The sequence below is a fragment of the Podarcis tiliguerta genome (assembly GCF_965153285.1).
Source record: "Podarcis tiliguerta genome assembly, chromosome: 10".
NCBI lineage: Eukaryota > Metazoa > Chordata > Lepidosauria > Squamata > Lacertidae > Podarcis > Podarcis tiliguerta.
Window position 1 is genome coordinate 43713850 of NC_139543.1, and position 13581 is coordinate 43727430.

Here is a 13581-nt window from a genome sequence, read left to right on the forward strand (position 1 = left end):
CCTTCTTCAAAGGATGAATTAGGACGAGTGGCTCAATAAAAACTTCCAGGAGAGAAACACAGAAGAGGGAACCCCTTTTGTTGCAGCTGAGTATTCCTGGCACGAAGCCTCACAGAAGTTTGTGCTGCTTGACATTGGGAGGAGATATCAGCCAAAAGTGAAGCTGAGAAGCAGTATTTTTTCTTTTTCTTTTTTGGTACTCCACTCTGCTGAAAACCATATGGCAAAATGTGAGGAGGCAGTAGGCTTGGAGTGTGTGTATTTGTGTGTGCGTGTTTGAGTGAGTGTGTAAGACAGGACTCTCTGCAGGTCACTGGCCAGTTGTTCTGACACAAGAAAGGCCCAATTTTACACCACACATTTAAAACACACACTCACTCCAGGAATCCTAGGAACTATACTCCTTACAGATCTATAATTCACAGCACCCTCAACAAACCACAGTTATCTGGTATCTCAGGGGGAAGTCATGTGCTTTAAATGTATGGTATGTACACAGCCCTAACTCCTTTGGGGATGCACGCAAACCTCCCCACACGAGCAAATCCCCATGTATTATTCCAACTAAGCCCTCCCTTTCCAAACACTGAAACCTATTTTGAGCATGTGGCAGTTAGTACTATATTTTATAGACTATAAAATGGCTTGTTCATTCAAAGCAACCTAGTTCCTGGACACTTGCCAATGGCTTAATCTTTCCACAGCAAATACTCCTAACAGGACACCTTAGAGCTTTTTTTTTTTCTTTGACTCTCTTCCTGCTCCCTCAAATTATATTCATTCTCGAGCAAAGCATTCTACTGCCCCTACCCACGTCAACCGCCACTGCCCTCTGGTGCAAAATGGAAATGCTTTATTTTCACGCTCTCTGGGTGCCTATCAACCCCTCTGAAAGCAGCTCAGCACTGACATGCTTTGGAAAGCCCAGCTGGAGGAACATATTGGGAAGCGCAAGCCGTGTAAATGTCACGTCACTCTTTCCCTTTCCCTTTTCTGAGGCTGAAGTGATGCCCGAGTGTCTCCCATTATGTAACACACAGTGCACATGGCAGCCAGGATGCCACAGGGTGGATTACAGGCAGTGAGTGGAACAGCCGCAGCCATCGGACAAAGCTATTTTTATAGCTCATCTCTTGCCGCCGCCCCCCTTCTCCTCTAGCTCTTCTCATAGTGCCAAGCAGAGGAATAAGATATTGCAAAGTTTTGTTGAAAGGAGTACAAGAATTCCTTCACTGTAACTTCGTTAGACAACCAGCAACACTAAAAAGCTGAGGTAAACCTGGAGATTCTGACGTCCAGGTCAGACTCTGGAGGTGCCTCATCATCCTAGCAGCAAGTATGGTCGCCTGAGCTGGCACTTATCTCTGCTGGGGAAGATTTTTCCTCAAACACCGAAGGTTGTACACCTCCTCATTTCAGCCACCACCCATCCCCCCTTCCTGACTTTGGTGTGTCTCCTTAATCCCCATTCCCCGCAGTACTGGCAGTCCCCTCTCTCTCGTAGTAATATTAGAAAGGTCACTCCACTGCCATTCCCACCCAGGGCGACCAGAGCAGGATGTTGGTGGAAACTGCACCATAGTGAATAGGGAATCTAACACCCCTGGAATCGCCCCATCAGCTGAACAGAGAGGGAGTGACAGATGGTCAGGAGCAAGAGAATGCCTGCTTAAAGAAGCTACATGTGACCAGCTTTTCTGCTCATCCACTCCACTCCCTGGGCTGGCTGTTGCTGAATCAACCAACACCAAGGCAAATAGCTCTAGCTCCTGTCTGCAGATCAACCAGGTGCAGAAGAGGGCAGGGGACTTTTCGTTGTCATCAGAGACGCCTCCTAAACACCCAAAGTGGTTTACAGCAATCAAACAGCCTAATGTCTGAAGTAGAAATTTTGACAAAAGTTCAGAACATCCTGCCATTGTGCTGGGTGCAGTTTTAGGCATAAATCTAAATTTCACTTAATTCCCAAGGGAGTAATGTTTTAGGGGAGGGGGACGCTTCAAAAATAGAAGCGTATATATTATTTGACTGGCTTTCTGTGCAAAATGAAAGAGATTTGGGGCATCCAGTAACGCTCTGGGAAACTATAGGTATTGTTCTGCATGCCAAGCAGTTCTGGAAGTAGAAAGGGCCTCCCTTTTTACTCCAGTTGGTAGGGCAGTGAACTCCTTCTCTCCTCTGGGGGACAGATAAGTGGCATGGTTGGTTTCCCGCTGGCCTCTCGGTTTACTTTCCTCGTTTTTCTAGCACTGGATATCATTTTCATTTGTGGAGAGGGAAATACAGTGGTACCTCTGGTTACGAACTTAATTCGTTCTGTAGGTCCGTTCTTAACCTGAAACCGTTCTTAACCTGAGGTACCACTTTAGCTAATGGGGCCTCCCACTGCCGCCACACAATTTCTGTTCTCATCCTGAGGTAAAGTTCTTAACCCAAGGTACTACTTCTGAGTTAGCGGAGTCTGTAACCAGAAGTGTTTGTAACCTGAGGTGTTTGTAACCGGAGGTACCACTGTACATGGTGAGGGTACTCCCCCCCCTTTTCTTGCCCTAGATGGCATAGGGTGGGGAGTGAAGCAGGGATGGCTCTACCTTCCTTCTTTTCCTTGCTCTGGAGAATATTTTGATGGGGTGGAAAGAAGAGGGGAGAGGGTTGGCTTCCCTTTGTTTCTTGTATGTTGATTGAGTGTTGGGGAGGAAGAGGCAAAGGGAATGCCATCCCCACTTGCCTTAAGGCTTGTCTCATTTCTTTTCTGCCCAGAAGGGCATATTTATTTTTTAGTGTAATAATAATAATAATAATAATAATAATAATAATAATAATAATAATATCCTCCATGCAGCTCAAGGTGCTATATATACATAGTTCTTCCTGCACATCATTATATCCTCATAGGTTGGGCTGAGAGAATGGCTGGCTGAAAATTGCCCAGCGAACTTCATCACTGAGTGGGAATTTCCCAAGTCAACCAATCAGTTAGTTGATGCTTTGCTACATAGGAATAAGAGTATTCCCAGTTTTGTGTCAAGCCATGCCCTCATGACAGCCATTTTGCATCAAGCCACGGCGCCTTGTGGCAGCCATTTTGTGACTGGTGGCTTCAACATTCCCTCAAAATTCCAAAAATGTTGATGACCACTGCTTAAGTAGCACAATCAATGAGAATTGCTCCTCAGTCCTAACCCAGCTCCATTTCAGATGCAGTCTGATGTTGCATTGTTAACAGTTTCCATTTCCTTGCTATAAAATTGGTCCCTCACAGTTGGAAGCGCTGTCCAGTAAAGGTACTTTAGTTACATTCATTAGCAGTTTAGCTTACAGCCTCAACCGATTGGCTGAAAGCTCAACAAAACAATGTTAAAATCACATAGTACATTTAAAGCATTTTTAGTGTTAATGACTCAAAATGTCAGGTACACACTTAAGGGGCAGTGGCCAAAAAATGGAGTTTGTGGTAAAAAACTGACTGAGGTTTTGAGGGGATACTAGATTTTAGGGCTGGTAGCTAATGGCAGGCAGACGTTTTCATTATTTATTTGTATTTATATCCTACACCTTCAGCACAAAATAATCCCAGGGCAGCTATTACAACATTTTGAAAACAATCTGACTATAAAAAGGAAGCACACGCACCAAAAACACAACAATGGTAACAGCAGCAGGACTGAATTAATGCAGCAACCACAAGAGGTTGATTAAACACAATACAGTATTTTTAAACGTCTAAGGAAAATAAGAAGGGTTCATGAAGTACCAAAAGACACAGAGTGCCAGGCTAAGCTTCCTGGGGAAAGTGGAGTTGTTACAGTTGAACAGGTCACTCCCATGTCCCCTGATGCACCTCAGGTAGCAGAGACACCTGGAGAAGAGCTGTTTACAAAGATCTTAACACATCAGCTGGTAGATGTGAGAAAAGGCAGCTCTAGAGGTAACCAGACCTAAAGCCCCATAGATCATTAAACAGCAAGTATCCGCACTTGCAATTATGCTTGGAAACAGGCAGCCATGATATGTTTGCTAGGCCTGGTGCCAGTTGGTGACTGTATGATGTGCTTTTATTTACAGTGGTACCTCTGGTTACGAATGCTTCAGGTTACGAGCTCCACTAACCCGAAAGTAGCTGCTCCTGGTTGTGAACGTTGCCCCAGGATGCGAACAGAAATTACATGCTGGAGGCGCGCACAGTGGGAGGCCCCATTAGCGAAAGCGTGCCTCAGGATAAGAACTGTTTCAGTTTAAGAACGGATTTCCGGAACAAATTAAATTCGTAACCAGAGGTAGCACTGTAATTTTTAATTCTTTTGTTTTACTACTTTGTTGTTTTCCACCTTGGGTTCCTTTGGGAGGCAGGGCAGGATAGGAATTTAATAAATATATATAATGATAATATTCCAAACCAAATGAAGTTTGAGAAGTCTGCAACATATTCACACATATTGTATATACACAGGTAATGCAGGTATGTAATCTATGCACCAAACATGTTGCAGTGATCTCGTCTGGAAATGACCAGAGCTGGATCACTGTGGCTAAGCTGTCTCTGTCCAAAAAGGCCACGGCTGGCATGGCAACACCAGGTGGCGAAAAGACACTGCAAAGCACATCATGAGGGCCTCCAGTAACAAAGCTGAATTAAGTAGCACCCCAAGACTGTGGGTCTAATCCTCATCTTTTAGTTTGTATTGAATTTTTTAAATGCCATAGGCTTAGGTAAAGCTAAAGGTAAAGGCAGTTTACTTTCCTAAGTTATTTTATTATATTTGCCTTCGTTCTGCTGTTCATTATCTTCCACCATATGAATCCAACTAGGCAGGATCTGTGAGCGGATTGCTCCAAGTCTTGAATGCATGTTCAGAAACTTTTACCATTATTTTGTAACCTGGCTTTCTTTGCTGCTGTATGGAAAAACACATGAATATGACTGTTGATGATTTTTGTAAGTACACTTCTTTTAAACTTACCAAACTGTGTAATCTATTCAATGCTAAGAGGGTAGAAAGGGAAAGTCGCTGTAAGCAACTTAGAATGAGATATTTAAAATGTCTAAGAGCCTATATTTCCATGATTTACTTTGCTGCGTGTTTTGCATTTTAAAATCTCTGCTGAGGCTCTCTCTTTCCAGAAAGTATTCTACCCCGTGTTTGGATTTAGGAATCTGGCATTCTTTTCTTTAAATCAATCATAAACCATCACCAACATATGGCGAACCACAGGTTGCCCATCTCTGCTGCAGAGGAAAGGGATAGCCTTGGAACCATTTTCCTTCTTTTTATAGGGCTACAAGAGCACTTGCGTGATAAATGGGATAAAGGTCCCTTTCACTGCACTTTAAATGAACACACAATACAGGAGAAAAGAGCACTTAAGCTTCTGTGACTTAGTACTATCTGTCAAAACACTCATTTATATAATTTGGGCTAAATGCAGAACACTTTCTGCATGGGAGAGTGCAGAATAATGTCCTTTTGGGCAGGGAAGTAGATCCTTTGCCAATGCAGTTTGCAGTTGTCGCCATGGGCGTAGCCGGGGGAGAGGGGGGCAGCTGCCCCCCCCATCAATAAAAATAAATGAAAACATATAGCTAACTTAAGTTCTGCCCCCCCCCAACAAAAGGCCTACCCCCACAACAAAAATCCTGGCTACGCCCATGGTTGCCGCTACATATCTCTCAGGGGAAAATATTTTGCTCCCCATGCAGATTGGTTTTGACAAGCCTAGATCCTTCTTATCCAGACTGGCAGTCCCTGGGGTTGCAATCCTTTTCACTTGTGGCACAAAGACTTTTTTCTATAATTCATTATCCTTGAAACTGCTCAGTCATCCATACTAAACAAACTCGAGAAGAAGTGGACCAGAATGTAGAGTCTTAAGACTCTAGCCTGATCATCCATCATGCTGGTTCTACTGGCATATAAAAGGAAAGAAAGTGTGATTGTTTGCTAATGGGAGGTTTATTTCTTTACAATCAATTTTTTACTGCCTTTCAGTTAAAGAAAATAAAAACCATTCCAAGACAGCTGGTTGCAAAGCTTTGGCTGGATTAGTGTCAAAACAGTATGCTTCTCTCTCTCTCTTTCATTTCATATCAATAACCTTTAGTTTCTTGTGCAATCCCATCGGGAGGGTTATTTATTTTTAAAGGGACAAGGTCACAGCACTTGCTATGCTGCAACAGCGCCATCTGGTGGCGAGTCATTAGAAAAGCAGAATGTTTCTTAACCAAATTAGAAGACTGGACAAGCGGTAAGATGAACATGATGAGGACACATGTATAAATGTGGGGGGACCTGCATGCTGAGAGGGATGATGAGTCCTCCCTCCCCTGATTTCCCTGCACTCCTTTGCCCCACTGTCAGACCTTGGCCAGGATCTCTCATAGAATCATAGAATCATAGAGTTGGAAGAGACCACAAGGGTCATCGAGTCCAACCCCCTGCCAAGCTGGAAACACCATCAGAGCACTCCTGACATATGGTTGTCAAGCCTCTGCTTAAAGACCTCCAAAGAAGGAGACTCCACCACACTCCTTGGCAGCAAATTCCACTGTCGAACAGCTCTTACTGTCAGGAAGTTCTTCCTAATGTTTAGGTGGAATCTTCTTTCTTGTAGTTTGTATCCATTGCTCCGTGTCCGCTTCTCTGGAGCAGCAGAAAACAACCTTTCTCCCTCCTCTATGTGACATCCTTTTATATATTTGAACATGGCTATCATATCACCCCTTAACCTCCTTTTCTCCAGGCTAAACATGCCCAGCTCCCTTAGCCGATCCTCATAAGGCATTGTTTCCAGGCCTTTGACCATTTTGGTTGCCCTCCTCTGTACACGTTCTAGTTTGTCAGTGTCCTTCTTGAACTGTGGTGCCCAGAACTGGACACAGTACTCCAGGTGAGGTCTGACCAGAGCAGAATACAGTGGCACGATAACTTCCCTTGATCTAGATGCTATACTCCTATTGATGCAGCCCAGAATTGCATTGGCTTTTTTAGCTGCCGCGTCACACTGTTGGCTCATGTTAAGTTTGTGGTCAACCAAGACTCCTAGATCCTTTTCACATGTACTGCTCTCAAGCCAGGTGTCACTTGGATGCAGTTCATCTGGCCCTGGAGACTTGAATACATCTAAACTAGCCAAGTATTCTTGTACTATCTCCTTAGTTATTCTGGGCTGTGTTTCCTCTGCTGAATCATTTCCTCCAAATTCTTCAGGTCGGGCATTGTTTTCTTTATCGGAGAAGACTGAGGCAAAGAAGGCATTGAGGAGTTCAGCCCTTTCTGTGTCCCCTGTTTGCATTTCACCATCTTCTCCTCTGAGTGACCCCACTGTTTCTTTGTTCTTCCTTTTGCTACGAACATACCCATAGAAGCCTTTTTTGTTGCTTTTAACCTCTCTAGCAAGCCTGAGTTCATTCTGTGCTTTAGCTTTTCTGACTTTGTGTCTACACGTGCTGGCTATTTGTTTGAATTCCTCTTTGGTGGTTTCCCCCCTTTTCCATTTTTTGTACACATCCTTTTTTAATCTTAACTCAGTTAAAAGTTCTTTAGATAGCCACCCTGGCTTCTTTAGGCACCTTCCATGTTTCCGTCTCATTGGTATTGCCTGAAGTTGTGCTTTTACTATCTCCCTCTTAACAAACTCCCAGCCATCATGAACTCCCTTTCCTTTTAGTATTACTGTCCATGGGATCTCACCCAGCACTTCCCTAAGTTTTATGAAGTCGGCTTTCTTAAAGTCAAGAAATTGAGTCCTAGTATGCTTGGCTGCTCCTTTCCGTTGTATAGTAAACTTCAGAAGAGCATGATCACTTGCGCCTAATGATCCTTCCACTTCTACCCCATTAACCAGGTCATCGACATTGGTTAGGACCAGATCTAAAATGGCTGTTCCTCTTGTTGCTTCTCCCACTTTCTGGACAATGAAGTTGTCTGCAAGGCCAGTGAGGAATCTGTTTGACCTTATGCTCTTGGCTGAGTTTGACATCCAACAAATATCTGGGTAATTGAAGTCCCCCATTACTACTATCTCCCTTCCTTTTGCATGCTTGGCCATCTGTTCCAGGAAGGCATCATCTATGTCCTCCGTTTGGCTTGGGGATCTATAGTAAACTCCCACAATGAGGTCACTGTTATTCTTCTCTCCCTTAATTTTGACCCAAATGCTCTCACTTTGGCTTTGAGGTTCTAAATCTTGGATCTCTTCACAGGTATACACATCCCTGACATATAACGCCACTCCTCCTCCTTTCTTGTCTGGTCTGTTTCTCTGAAATAGATTGTATCCCTCCATTTTTACATTCCAATCGTGGGACTTATCCCACCAGGTTTCAGTGATGCCTATTATGTCATATTTAGTTTGCTGTACCAAGAGCTCAAGCTCATCTTGTTTATTTCCCATGCTTTGTGCATTAGTGTACAGACACTGAAGTCCATTAGTCATTCCCCCGTGTCTCTTATTTAAGGATTTTTTCCTCCCACCACTAGGTCTGCTTGCTGTTTGCTCCATTTGGTCTATGACATTTGGATGATCATCTTCATCAATTAATAGACTCCTACCTTCAGGAGCACTGTCTCCCTCCCCCACATTAGTCAGTTTAAAGCCCTCCTGATGAGGTTTCTTAGTTTTTTGGCAAAAACATTCCTCCCAACCGTTGTGAGGTGCAGCCCATCGCTTGCCAGAAGTCCATCCTCAAGAAACTGCAGTCCGTGATCTAAGAATCCAAACCGTTCCTGTTTACACCATTTGCGAAGCCAGCTGTTTACTTCCACTATTTTCCTCTCTCTCCCTGGGCCACGTCGTTCAACTGGGAGGACAGATGAGATGACGATTTGTGCATTTAATTGCTTCAGTTTCCTGCCCAGAGCCTCGTAGTCTCTTTTGATCTTCTGGAGGCTATTGCTTGCAGTGTCATTGGTTCCCACATGAACCAAGAGGAAGGGGTATTTGTCAGTGGGTTTTATGATTCCTTGCAGTCGTTCAGTTACATCTTGGATCTTAGCCCCGGGGAGACAGCACACTTCCCGAGACATCTTGTCAGGCCCACAGATCACTGCTTCTGTTCCCCTCAGTAGGGAATCCCCTATCACCACTACACGCCTTCTCTTAGGTTTGGTCAGGGTTCTTCCGTGAGCGGTCCGTTCCAAGGTCGCCTGCACATTCCCTGAGGACTGACTTTGCTGCTCATCTTCATATACGTGATCGACTGTAATGAGGGAGAGATCCTCAAATGGAGTCTGCTCTTCGTCTTCCTTGCTATTGGAGAGGACCTCAAAGCGATTGTGTATTTCTAGACAATCAGAGCGAACCCTGGGCCTCCTACTTCTTTGAGTCACGTTTCTCCACATATCGGGCTCCTGTGTTGGTGAACTAGCCTCCTTCTCAGGGGAGTCCCCTGTCTCCTCCTTGGTGGAGACGGTGTGCTCTGTTGCTTCCAAGAAGAGCTCCAGCTCTCTAATTCTTTGGAGCGTAGCTACACGTTCCTCCAGTTGCTGGACTTTATCTTTTAGGAGGGCAATCAACATGCAATTGCTGCACGTAAAGCTGCCTGCAACCTTTGGCAAGATGGCAAACATTGCGCAGGACCCGCAGGCGACTGCAGCTGTTCCCTCCCCCTCCATTTTGAGAATGTGTCGTTGGGCTTGAGACTAGCTCCCCTAAATCTAAAAGATGGTTCAAACCCTATCGGCGCGCGCCGCTGCCCTGCAAACACTGATAAGCTCCTCCCACAGCTAATCACCTGCCTCAACAGAAACCCTGCCCCCTCTGACCTTTGACCAGGGAAAGCAGCTAATCAGCCACAAGAATCACACACACAAGAAACCCCTTTTGGCTCCTTCTTCAGCCGCTGCCCTGCAAACACTGGGTGTAGGATCTAACAAGGCCTCATGTGAAGAGCCCAATGCAGGGGCAAGCAGCCAAGGTTCATAATGGCCAGAAGTAATATATGGTAGAAAACATGAGACAAGGAGCGAGAGAAAGGTTGCATGGTTACTTGGTAAGTTGTTCAGACTAAGAAGCTCAGTTGGATGCAAGGGCTAGAAAAGTGAATAGAGAACAGAGAGGGTCAAAGCAGAGCAGAAAACGAAATCTAAACCCCTTCCCTCAAAATCAGAAGGGATGGAAGTTGTTCAGTAACCCAGAACTTCAATGGCCCCATTGGTGAGGGAAGCTGCTTTCAGGTCAGTCTTGCTGACTGTGCTCTCCTCTCCCAAAGCAAAGTTCAAACCAGAAAATCAGTGTCACCTCCAGCATTGTAACTCCAAGTGTATCCCAGGTAAATCGTACATAAGGTCACCTATTGCAATGCCTGGAGTACTGCCAGTACTTTTACTCTAAAGCCTTGGTACTTCCAGCTGCCCACTCACTTCCACCAATCTTAGCTCTTTCCGTGTCACTCCCCCTTTTGCAGAAGATAGTTCAGATGCAGTTTTTTGATTCAAACAAACACTACTTAGAACTCTCTCTCTCTCTCATCTCCCAATGAGGCAGCATTTTTTTTTTAAAAAATCCAATTTTAGGAAGGCATGAAAATAACAAAGCACTAAACTTTCCAAGATGTGAGGTACAAACTCTTAAATACTACATGGAAGTCTCCCAACAGACTCGTGAAGGGACACCACATAGTATTGGAATAACTGGGAAACGGCAAAAATGGGGCAGGTGAGATGTATATCCACCAAAAAAGAGATTTGGCAGGTGAGATGCAAAACAAAAAACATGAACCATGTTGCACACAGATAATAGGCAACTGCCCCTCTTTCCAGAATACAAAAGTTCTGAAGCACCTCCTCTGGAATACACTTTCTCATCACACAATTAAATTTTAATGAAACTCTATTATTCCCTGCTTCCATTCCAGCTTGCCCACACCTTTAAGTCATTCTCACCTGCCTGACACCCAGAGCAATTAAACTGATGAGTATAAAAGGGCATTCTCTGTATTGTCACCATAGCTCTTTACCATCTGGGTTCCTTCAGACCACAACATTTCAGGACTTTAGGAAAGGGTTAAAAACTTACCTGCTCACACTGGCCTTTCCTTGAATTTATTTTTTCTTGCTGCAGTTGATTTTGGCTATATATGTGTGAGGGGGGGCGGGGGGCTGGATGTTTATTGCTACCGGCTTATTAAATGTCTGTAATTTTTTGATGATATTGTATTTGTATTATTTAACAGAAGCCACCTTAACAGGGTTTGACTCTTAAAGCCAGCATACAAATAGATCAAATATATAAACACAATTTAAATAAAACTATTTGGTTTGGAGGAAGGGCCAGTGGTATGACTGGGGTTGATGTAGAAGACAGCTCCTTCAGTTGCAAGGGGACAACTGTGAAGAGCTGAAATGTATCACCATGGTGTCTCATTACAACCAAATGTCAGATGAAAGAAAGTGGAAAATAGAGACTGATTTCCAAGGTTGGAGAAAGACAATAGTTTAAAAGCTGGAAGTGGTTGGAGAAATTGTTTCCAAGAAAGACAGATATTTCATTGATTCCATTGTTGCCTCTTATCAAGCTGGTTTTTTGCAACCAATATAAAATCCTGCAAAACCCATTTAAGCAGAGTCAAAAGGAGGATAGTGTGTGTGTGTGTGTGTGTGCGTGTGTGTGTGTGCATGTGCGTGTATACACACACACACAAACCACACACACACAAACATGCAGCAATCTATCTTTCAAACCACCTTTAATTCTTTGAAAAAACCATTTTTTAATCTGACCCAAGATAGCCCTATTTCCCCAAAGGTCCCTTTGGAAACATTTAGCACTCTGTTGTCGGGAAGGAGACAGTCTAACCCAGTTCTTGTGGATGATGTGCAGGTCATCAAAATCAATGGACGTAATTCCAATGATTTCAATTTATCCACTCAAGAGTTTGACCAACCTTGGATATCACCAGTTTTTCTAATGAATAATTTTTATTAATTCTAGTTTTTTGAGGCATAGCACTGCTTATCATCCTCACAGACTTCCGAGTCCCAAAGATTTCTACACTTTGTCATTTAAAAGCCATATTTAGCTCAAGTTGCATGAAGATAGCCAGGTTTGAATCTTTTGTCTTTCTTCTACCTCCACATCCAAAACCCGAGAATATTTATGATCAATAGTTGCTATCTTAATGCCAAACACTACCACAAAACTCCTACTGCCCATCAGCATTCAGAGGGCAAGAGGCAGGTATCCGGCAAGGGGGGGGGCAGTCTAGGTGTCATGTTGTGCAAACTCTACTCTACCAAGTGGCAAATTATTTTGTCTCTTTGTTCATGTTTGCCACATCTTCTTACGCATGGGTAGGCAAACTAAGGCCTGGGAGCTGGAGCTGGAGTGGGCCCAATCGCCTTCTAAATCCGGCCCACGGACGGTTCAGGAATCAGCATGTTTTTACATGAGTAGAATGTGTCCTTTTATTTAAAATGCATCTCTGGGTTATTTGTGGGGCATAGGATTTTGTTCATCCCCCCCCCCCAAAAAAAAATATAGTCTGCCCCCCCCCCAGGTCTTGAGGGACAATGGACCGGCCCCCTGCTGAAAGTTTGCTGACCCCTGTTCTTACCCTACTGGAAACTGACTTCATTGCCAAGGAAGCAGTGAGTGACTTGTGGCATGACTAGCTCCAGTAAGCAATTTAATGTTCTCTTTCCATTTGCATAGGATGTAATTTGACTTGCATGATTGGCATCTAACTTCAGTACTTATGCTCTAGGGAAAGCTTTTAGTACTCTTTTAAGCAACCCTATCTGGTGCTTAAGAAGATTAACTTACTATTGATTAGTGGTGCTTCGGAGACAGTCGATAGATTCTTCACGGCATGTGAAGTTTTAATTCCCACAAAAGGTCCCATCCCCACTCCCCTTTTAAGGCAGTTCCAGTATATAGGAACAGATTAATTTTTTGCCTTTTGTTTCAAGATTTTCAACAAAAGGCTGCGGGAGACCATTTGTGAAATAGGTGGTTTCCATAAACATTAGGAGTGTTAAGTGCTTCAGGCGGGATTACTCAGGATGTGACTTTGCCCACACACATTTTAAGAAGCGCAGTGCGTGGCACTTGCTTTTCTTTCTCAGGAGAAGCAACCCTGTTCAGCTTTATTGCGCTCCACAGATATTGGCTGTAGTTGCAGCAAGCCGGGCTGCTTCCAGGGAAAGCTCACTCCCCGACGCTGCTGCTTCTCTTCTGGGCGCTGGAGTGGTGGGGGCTAGGGCTGGAGCCGGGTTTTCCCCTCTCACTCCTGCAGCCAGGGGGTCTGGCTTAATAGACTGCATTAAAGTACCGTATTTTTCATCCCATAGGACGCTCCGTCCCATAGGACGCACCTACTTTTTTTTGGGGGGGGGGGAATAAAGGAAAAAAAAATTCCCCTTTATTTCCCCCCCAAAACCAGGTCAGGGAACAGTGGGATGGCGGCGCTGCGCCTCCCCGCTGTCCCCCGAGCTTGTGGGGCTGGCCAATGTCTGCCTGGCGCGAGGGGCGCTCTGCTTTAGGATGCCCCACGTACTGGGCGGCAGGCTGTGGACACCTGCGCGAAGCACGGGGCGTCCTCCGGAGGGCGCCCCGTGCTCCGCGCTGCAGGCTGCCGCCTGCAAG

At 44.6% G+C, this 13581-nt stretch overlaps 1 long non-coding RNA gene across 1 annotated transcript; it reads left to right on the plus strand.

The window, feature by feature from the left end:
* Window positions 1-507: 507 nt before the first annotated feature.
* On the plus strand, window positions 508-6016 carry LOC310658567. The gene is made up of 2 exons (XR_014502373.1): window positions 508-3284; window positions 3847-6016. It is a non-coding gene; the product is annotated as an uncharacterized lncRNA (long non-coding RNA).
* Window positions 6017-13581: the final 7565 nt, after the last annotated feature.